The sequence below is a fragment of the Phoca vitulina genome, unplaced genomic scaffold (assembly GCF_004348235.1).
Source record: "Phoca vitulina isolate PV1807 unplaced genomic scaffold, GSC_HSeal_1.0 scaffold40, whole genome shotgun sequence".
Lineage (NCBI taxonomy): Eukaryota > Metazoa > Chordata > Mammalia > Carnivora > Phocidae > Phoca > Phoca vitulina.
In genome coordinates, this window is record NW_022589743.1 from 14588734 (window position 1) to 14598004 (window position 9271).

The 9271-nt window shown below is 48.3% G+C and overlaps 1 pseudogene; it reads right to left on the reverse strand.

The window, feature by feature from the left end:
- Positions 1–2123: 2123 nt before the first annotated feature.
- Positions 2124–6815, reverse strand: LOC116647701 (annotated as a pseudogene).
- Positions 6816–9271: the final 2456 nt, after the last annotated feature.

The window sequence follows — 9271 nt, forward strand, 5'->3', positions numbered from 1 at the left end:
TCTCACTGATTCTTTCTTCTGCCTCATTTATCCTAGCAGTTAGTGCCCCCATATTTGATTGCACCTCATTAATAGCCTTTTTGATTTCTACTTGGTTCGATTTTAGTTCTTTTACTTCTCCAGAAAGGGTTTCTCTAATAACTTCCATGTTTTTTTCAAGCCCAGCTAGTATCTTTAAAGTGATGATTCTGAACTCTAGATCTGACATCGTACTAATGTCCGTATTGAGTAGGTCCCTGGCAGTCGGTACTACCTCTTGTTCTTTTTGTTGAGGTGATTTTTTCCGTCTTGTCATTTTGTGCAGAGGAGAATAGATTAATGAGAGAACAAAATGCTAGCAGGGTAACAACGTCCCCAGAAAATATACTCTAAACAAATCAGAAAAGACCTGAAGCAGTGGGAAAAGAAAGGGAAAGAGAGAAAAAAGAAAAGGAAAGAAAAAAAGAAAAAAGAAAAAGATAAAGATAAAAACAAACAAAAGCAGAACAAAACAAAACAAAAATAGAATGTGATCAAATATGATCAGGTTGGATTATAGATCAGTGCCACACACTAGATTTTGGGTGTATTTTGGTCTGTTAAAAGAAAGTCCCTCCCAAAATTTTAAAGAAAGAAAAACTTATATATGTACAAAAATAAGGGTTGATATGATGAAGGGATAGAATATGACTGTAAAGATGGAAATTATAAAAAATTTTAAAAAAGGATTTGATAAGTTGCTTGAAAAAAGAAAGAAGAGGATTAAAAAAAAAAAAAAAAGAAAGAAAGAAAAAAGGGAGAGAATGTGATCAGGCAGGGGAGTAGAAAAAAACCATACACTGGAGATTTAGAGTATATTTTGATCTGTTAGAAGAAACTATCTCAAGATTTTAAAGAGAGAACAACTTATATATATATGCCAAAAATACGGGTAACTACTATGAAGGGATAGAATATGACTTTAAAAATGAAAAATAAAAATGTTTTTTTTTAAAAAGGGATTGATAAGATGTTGGTTGAAAAAGGGAAAAAGAAAAATTCAAAAAAAAAGAAAAAAGGAAAAAAGAAAAAAAGACAGTTAAAAAAAATAATTAACTTTGAAAGACTAAAGAATCATGGTAAAAAAGCCATGGATTCTATGTGCAGTATTCCCCTAGCACTGGAGTTCTGCCGTTCTCATTGATCGGTAAACTTGGTCTTGGGTGGCTGTTCTCGCTGATCTTCTGGGGGAGGGGCCTGTTGCCGTGGTTCCCAAATGTCTTTGCCGGAGGCAGAATTGCCCCGCCCTTGCCGGTCCGGGTAAGTAATCTGCTCGGGTTTGCTCTCGGGAGCTTTTGTTCCCTGCAAGCTTTCCGTACAGCTTTGGAGGCGGAGAGTGAAAATGGCGGCCTCCCAGTCTCCGCCCGGGCGGAGCCGAGAACTCGGGGTCCCGCTCCTCAGCGAGCCCCCAGAGAAAAGCGGTCAGTCACTCCCGTCTCCCCGGTCTCCGGCCACACTCCGCGCTCACCCGGCCTGTGACCGCGCCTTTCTATCTGGCACCCGACCCCGGGTTTAGTCTCCAAACCCAGCAGATCCCCGCGGTGCGCTCCCGCACCTCTGCTCCCGGGGGAAGAAGGTGAGTCTCCCCGGATCTGCCGCTTGTTGGGTCCCTGCTGGAGGAGCAGTGGCCCGACTGTGCCGCGGATCACGGTTTATAGCAACCCCGAGCTGAGAGCCCGCGCCTGGGCTCCGTCTCTGCAGCCGGCTTCCCTGCTCCGATACCTGGGAGCTCTGCCGCACTCAGGCACCCCCGGTCTTTCTGTGACCCCGAGGGTCCTGAGACCACACTGTCCCGCGAGGGTTCCACCCCCCACTTCGCCACCAGAGTGACGTCCCTCAGCGGAGCAGACTTCTAAAAGTTCCGATTTTGTGCTCCGTGGCTCTATCACTTGCCAGAAGCGGCGACGGAGGCCCCTCCCCCGCCGTCTATCCTCCCGAATAACGCCTCGGATTCACTTCTCCGCACGTCCTACCTTCCAGAAAGTGGTCGCTTTTCTGTTCAGAGAGTTGTTGCTATTCTTTTCTTCGATCTCCTGTTGAGTTTGTAGGTGTTCAGAATGGTTTGATCCCTATCCAGCTGAATTCCTGAGAGGAGACGAAATCCAGGTCTCCTACTCCTCCACCATCTTGCTCCGCCAGCCTAGATGCTCAGATTTCTCATGCCCGATGAATACCATGTTACTTCGAAAGGTTATTATAAGGAGTAGATAATGTATGTAAATAGGCACAGAATCTGATACCTATTAAGTACTCAAGTAACAGTATTCTTTCCTCATTTAGGGAAACAGAACACAAGTATAATACAACCATAATGTTATGATCAGGTTAATTACCAGTCCAGAGGTATATAGCTAACGACATGTAAGCACGTTCTAGGTACAGAGCTCCGTGCCAGGTTCTCTGGGGCAGCAGTTCCCAACCCGGCAATTCGTCAGTATCATCAAAATCAACTAGACGCTTGTTAAAAGTGCTGATTCCAGGGTCCCCACCCATCATTGTCATATTAAACCCGTGTTCTGTATGTCTACACTCGGATTTATGAGCTCTTCTCCCATGCGGTCCAACAATCTGCATTTTAGTAAGTTCCTCAGGGGAGAATGTTTTACAGCCAGTTCACACTGGTCTTCAGGTTGGTCATTTATGGAAACCACTGCTCCAGGGAATGAGTCATTATTCAGTCTAATCAGGGAATGATGATATGCATATGCACACATGCAAGGAGCAGTGGTAGTAATTAACCAAAGCTCCCTAGATATAATTGTCTTTGATGGGGTGCTGATTGAGGACACTAGACAGTAGGCTGTTGACAAAGTACTTAGGGAAAACCAAATGGGAAAGGGAAGTGAGCTGTGTCATGAAGCAAGATCAGGACTTTATCAGAAGCGTGCAGAACAGTCTGGCAGTCTAAACAGGCAAGGGAGCAGAGATGTGTAGACCTGTTTTTTTCAAGATTTTTTATTTATTTATTAGAGCACAAGCAGGCCGAGCAGCAAGCAGAGGGAGAGGGAAAAGCAGGCTCCCCACTGAGCAGGGAGCCTGATGTGGGGCTCGATCCTAGGACCCTAGGATCATGACCTGAGCCGAAGGCAGACGTTTAACCGACTAAGCCACCCAGGCGCCCCTTCATATGGTTTACGTAAGTGCACACTACATTTAGACCATTTTATTGTAAACAAGTTTTTGTTTGCTGTCATTTAACTTTCTCTTTTTTATACACACAGTCCCCTTTTGCTGAAATTTATGTTGATAATGAACTTTGAACCTTACCATGAGCACAGGAGGAACACAGAAGGGTGCTGGGCTTAAAGTGCTCCAATATAATCAAAGTTAAGTGGAGGAAAAAGAAAAAAGAATCAGGCAGGAAGGTGGGAGAAAAACTAGAAGGGCTTTGGAAAGGAAGAAGGAGAGAGGAGGCCCAGAAAGCAGAGTGAGCTTGTGGGGCATCCAAAGCTTTGGGTGACCATGGGGGCAGGCTTCTTTAATTCTCTACAGCAGGATCCTCTGCTACTGATGGCTAAACCCTAGTGCTCACTGGGATTGTAGGTCGAGTAGAGAGAAGGGGACTTCCATATTAGTGATCAGCAGAGAGCCTCCCGGAATGCATCAGGAGATGCCTATGGTCATCGGAGGCTGCTATAGCCTCAAGTCTGGGGCACTCATCTTGGCTGCCACCACAGAAAGCAAGGACTAGAGATCTAGTCTGTAGTGTTTTTTCTGCTCCTTGAAGAATTGTATGACCTTGAGCAGATTACTTGTCTCCTCTGCACCTCAGTCCCCTTTGTGAATAATAAAGGGGTTGCGTTAAGTCAGTGGTCTTCAGCTTTTAGTTTGAAACAACATTGGGACTGGACCCTTCCAACCCCATTTTATCTGAAGGACTGGTGGCTAAAGCAGATGAGGTTGGAGTTTCTCGGATTGAAGTGAGAGTGGGAGATTGGGTGCTGCTTGAACAACCTGTGAGGGATCAGATGCACGTTAAAGCACCTTTGACCTCTAAGCATACAGAAAGATGTCATGCAGGGCCTGAGGAACTCCCAGAGAATTGTCCCAAGCCGCAGGAGAGATTCTCATTTGGTCTGCTGGAAATCATCGTGGCCTTGGGGTAGACCTTTCTGAAGCTCACAGGACGTCTGGGCAGGGGGGAAAAGACAGCCAACAAGAGTGAAGGCCCACCCCCGACCCTGCAGAGACCACAGGTAGCAGCTGGAGCACCTGTGACTGGACATCTACAGGAAGCCAGCCCCAGGGCCTGTGACCTTCCACTGTGCCAGCTAGAGAGAGTTACTGCTGCCACTCCTTGTTTGCAGAGCTCCCTGTGGCTTGGAGCTGTAAATAAACATCCTTTCACTTTGGGAAGAGTTGGGGAAGGGGAATTTATTGCTCATCCATCAAATGTTTATTGAGCGCTGTGTGGCATAAAGGATAGGCCTGCACTTGGAACCAGAAGAACAGTTGGAAGGGGCACTTAGCCATTCAGTGGACATCTGCCATTTACCAATCCCATGCTATGCACATCTCATTCATTATTAAATGCTCACCACAGCTCTATGAGGGATGCATTATCATCCCTTTTTATGGATGAGGAAACCGAAACTCAATAAAATTAAGTCTCTCGTCCAAAGTGTCACACAGATGGAACGTTTCCAAGCTGGATTCAAACTCAGGTTAATCTGGCTGCTTCTATACCACCTCATCTCTGCCTCAACTGGGGTCTGTAATCTACCACTTAGCATCCTCTGGCAAGATGGTCAAGCACTCTGAGGCCCCGTGACCTTCTCCCTGCCGCCCCCCCCCCCCACTGGATTACTGACTTACTACGAAAATATACAGCTCAGGAACAGCTAGATGCATCAGGCAAGGTGTGCAGGAAAGGGTGTGGAGCTTTCATGCCCTCTCCAGGCGCCCCATTCTCCTCACGTTTCCCCGTGCTCACCAACCCAGCTCTCCGAACAATCCCGTGGGCTTCTTTGGCAAGAAATGAGGGTCACCATGACCCTGACTACATTATAGTGTTGTGGTAAGCACTGAAGGGGAAAGTGAAAGTGATAGGGCACCTGGCTGGCTCAGTCAGAAGAGCACCCGACTCTTGATCTTGGGTTCGTGAGTTCGAGCCCCACATTGGGTGTAGAGATTACTTAAGTAAATAAATTAAAAAAAAAAAAAAAAGATTGTGAAACCCTTTTACGACTGATAACACTTACGCAAATGTGAAAGTATTATTGTTACATAAGGAGAGGAAGTAGATGTCCTGAAAACAGCCTCCTCCCCTTGTTCCTGGAAGATAAAGAAACACTTGGGAGCAAACAGCCATGAAGTGACTCTTGTCTGAGACTGACACCCTAGGTTTGTTCTCTCCACTTCTGGTAGCCCAGGGATCTTAGGAGCTGGACAGAGGGCGTAGGAGGGGAGGTGGGACTGGGGAGGGAGAGAGAAAGGACTCTGGGTCAGGTCAAGGCCTGTAGCTCCAAACTGGACTTTGAAATATCCGAAGATATCAGGGATTTAACAGGGATGTGATGGTTCCAGAGGCAAGGTAGGAAAGACAAGGATTGAATGAGCTGTTCTTGGGAAGGCAGCCACCAGCCATAGCAGCCATGAGATTCTCGTGCTCCCCACTGGCCCCCTGCCAGACCGGGCTACCTGACGATACTTAACCCACTGAGGACAATGCCTCCTCCCCTGAGTTGGGGCCTTTTCCTTCCTGGCCTTTTCCTGGGAAGGGAGGGAGAACAATTGAGCCAAGCTGTTTCTACCCAGGTGTTTGCGCCTGTAAGCCTGGGCTCTAAAGCAAATACCACATGTCTATGCCCAGTCCATCACACAGCAGGCAGACTCCGCAGCTGCCTTCCATTCAGTCCTGGCTGTGCTGAGCGCCACGGAGGCAGCCCATTGTCTTCCCCTTCCCCCCCCCCCCCCCCCCGCCCCCGGGTCTGTGAGTCCAACTTTGATTTTCTGTCCTCTTCAATGATAATAGAAATGCTAGACCTCAATCCAAAACCGATACAGGTATCCCCCATTTTCCAAAAGTTGGAGTTACGTCACTTCACTTTTACAGAAGACCTACATTAGTACCGGTTCTCGCTAACCAAAAGAAATCCAACAAGGATTTTCACTTTTATGAAAAAAGCCACTACCATATTAAGGTAGGTCTTTCATGAAGGCTAAGTTGTATAACATGAACTTTCAGAAGGTGGGGGATACTCTTCGCTTTACAGCACTTCAATTTAGGAAAGGTTTCATAAGAATGCTCTTTTTTGTTTTTGTTTTGAGAGGCAGGGATGGGCAGAGGGGGAGAGAACCCCAAGCAGATGCCCCGCTGAGCACGGAGTACAACAGGGCTCAATCTCCCATCCCAGAGATCATGATCTGAGTCAAAACCAAGAGTCAGACGCTTAACTGACTGAGCCACCCAGGGGCCCCAGGAAGGCTCTACTTTTGGATAGTGAGGGAAACCAGTATATGTCAAAAAAGAAAGAGCGAGAAAGAGAGAAATGGAGAGAGAGCAAAGGAAGGAAAAGTAGGAAGGAAGAGAGAGAAGCATGCCTAATGTGGACTCTGAGGAAATCACCACCATAAATGCAAACTGATGTGCAAAGCAATGTCGGGGTCAGGGGGCTTCCACGCTGCCCGGGTACTACCTTTCTGGGGGTGGCGGCACGGGCTCGGCGCCTGGCAGAGGCTTGGATGAAACATTTCGTCTGTTACCCTGTTTGCACTGATGTTGGTTGTGGAAACCCTCTTCCTCACCTAGAGCACAGGCCCACGCCCTGAGCTTGCGCTCTCAGCGGACTCCACATGGCAGCGTCTCCTGGGTCGGCTGGTGTGCGAGGTGTGCTGGCCCCCCCTCAGCAGCCTCGCGCCCCGGGAGTGAACGGTCACTCCCTGGGATGACACAGGTTTCACTGCGTCTTCCTCTTACCCCCTCTCCCTGTACCTAGCGCAGGCAGCCTCCCGAGCGGAGCTCAAAGATGTCTTAAACTAATCCTCTCAGCTGTCATGTGGTGTCCCCTGAGGAGGAACCTCCAATCTCTGGTCTCCTCATCCAACACCAGCACCGCCTCCCCCAAATGTCCCCTCACAGAGTGGACACCAGGTGGGAGTTGTTCACTGGGCCTTCATACCAGTGTCCCCCCATCAGAGCTGCCTGCCCCCCACAAGCAAGTGTTAGTGTTTAGCTGAGATTGCTCTTTCCATCTTCATGGGCCACTTCAATTACTTTTATGGCCTGTTGAATAACAAGAATTCAACCAAGTAAGTTTTTGAGATCTAATTGGCTTTCTTAATTGATTCATGAATTGGGTGCATCCTGTCTAGCAAGTAGAGGAGAGCTTCACTGAGCTGCAGGAAAGAAAAGGTTTTCAAAAGCAGAGAGAGAACAGAAAAAAAAGAAGTTATTAGCAAAGATGCATTGTTTTAAGCAAGGTCACCCTTCTAAGGGAAGGGAAAGGGTCTATCAGTACATTTCCTAGTGCTGACCAGGAAATTCCAGGCTGACTGGTTAAAGGTTACAATCCCAGGGGAGCTGAAACTGCAGTTAGGTTAGGTATTAAGTCTTGGTTTGCTGACATTGGGCTTTTAACATAAGTGACTCCATTTTGGGCCTGAGGTTTTCTTTCTAACAGACTCCAGTGTGAATCCCAGAGTCTAATAAATGCCACACTGGACTCCCAAGTCCATCCTCCCTTATGACTCTTTACTTGGACCCAGCATGTCACATGCAATCCCTTTCCCTTAAGAGGTATCTCCCAGGAGACCACTCGGGCAGTGGACCCAGGCAAGACTGTCCTACATATTCCAAGCAGCTCCTGATAGAGCTGTTAACCCCATGGCTGCATGTGAACCCACAGCTCACACTAGAGTGAAGTCCCAATTTGACCTGCAGCCTTGTGGAGACTGTGCCCACGGAATGGAGGAGCCCAGGCACCTCAGGCCAAGGATTGGGAAACAGATTCCCTGAGGAGGACACATGATGTGGGGGAATAGTGAAAGCCCAGGATCAGGTATCTCCTATGCCCAGGCCCTACATGTGGAAACAGCTGTTCAAACTGTAACAAAACCAGGTCGATTGTGTCAGTCACAGAAGGAAAGTCAGCATAAATAGAGCTTAGAAAACCTGGCTTATCTCTCAGGATTGCCCCGTGGGCAAGGTAAATATTTAGTTCCAGCCCTGGAATGGTGCCTGCTAATTCAGTGTTTTGCTATCATTTTTTTTTGATTCATTCATCTTGCAAACGTCTACCCCACCCCCACCCCACCCCCTCCGTGTGGCCAGCCAAGGAGTGGCACTTCCATACTGGGTTGGCTAAGAGGCAATCCTCGTCTTCCTCATCTTCTGTCAGGTCAGGTCAGGGGTCTTGGTCAGGGAGATGGAGGGGAGCTGCCCTCCATTGAGGAGGGCTTCACAGAGGAGTCACTTTTAAGCTGGGTTTTTGGCTGGTGTGTAAACCTCATGAGAAGAACACAGGTAGGGAGGGACAGGGGGGAGTGTTCCAGATCTAGGGAACAGCGTGTCTCTGGCTGGCTAGGTGACTTCTAAACGCAAGCTACCGTGGAAGCGCTTTCAGGCCAGCAGCACTCAGTCCAAGGGGAGCAGCTCAGACTGCAGGGTTTGTAGACCTGGCAGCCACTCACTGGCAGGGGCAAGTCCCTTTATCCCTCCACGCCTCAGTTTCCTTCAGAAAAATGGTGGAGCACACTGAGGATCCAAGGGTGGGGTTGAGTACCACCCTGTACGGGTCCAAGTCCCACTACCGCTAAACCACTGGCCAGTCACGGGTCCCATGCATTCCATTCCCTCCTCTGAAAATGGAGAAAATAGAAATGCACATCTCAGAAGCTTGTTTCAAGGATTAAGTGAGATATAAAGCATGTTGCATAGTTTTACCTGAATAAGTATTAGCTGCTGTTAGTGTAGTGTTATTTGTGTGGAGTCAGGACTATCGATGCCTGTCCCAGGGTTCTTCCAAGCCAGGCCTGATTGAAAGCCTACTACGTGCTCCAGGCTATCTGGGCACTGATGCGCCACAGTCCTGCAGGTTGGCTCCCCCAGGAAGCTGATAGAGTTCAGTGCACAAGATGTTTATTAAGAAGTGCCTCTAAGGGGCGCCTGGGTGGCTCAGTCGGTTAAGCGTCTGCCTTTGGCTCAGGTCATGATCCCAGGGTCCTGGGATCGAGCCCCATGTTGGGCTCCCTGCTCAGCGAGAAGTCTGCTTCTGCCTCTCCCCCTGCTGGTGCTCTGCCCCCCCCCCCCGCA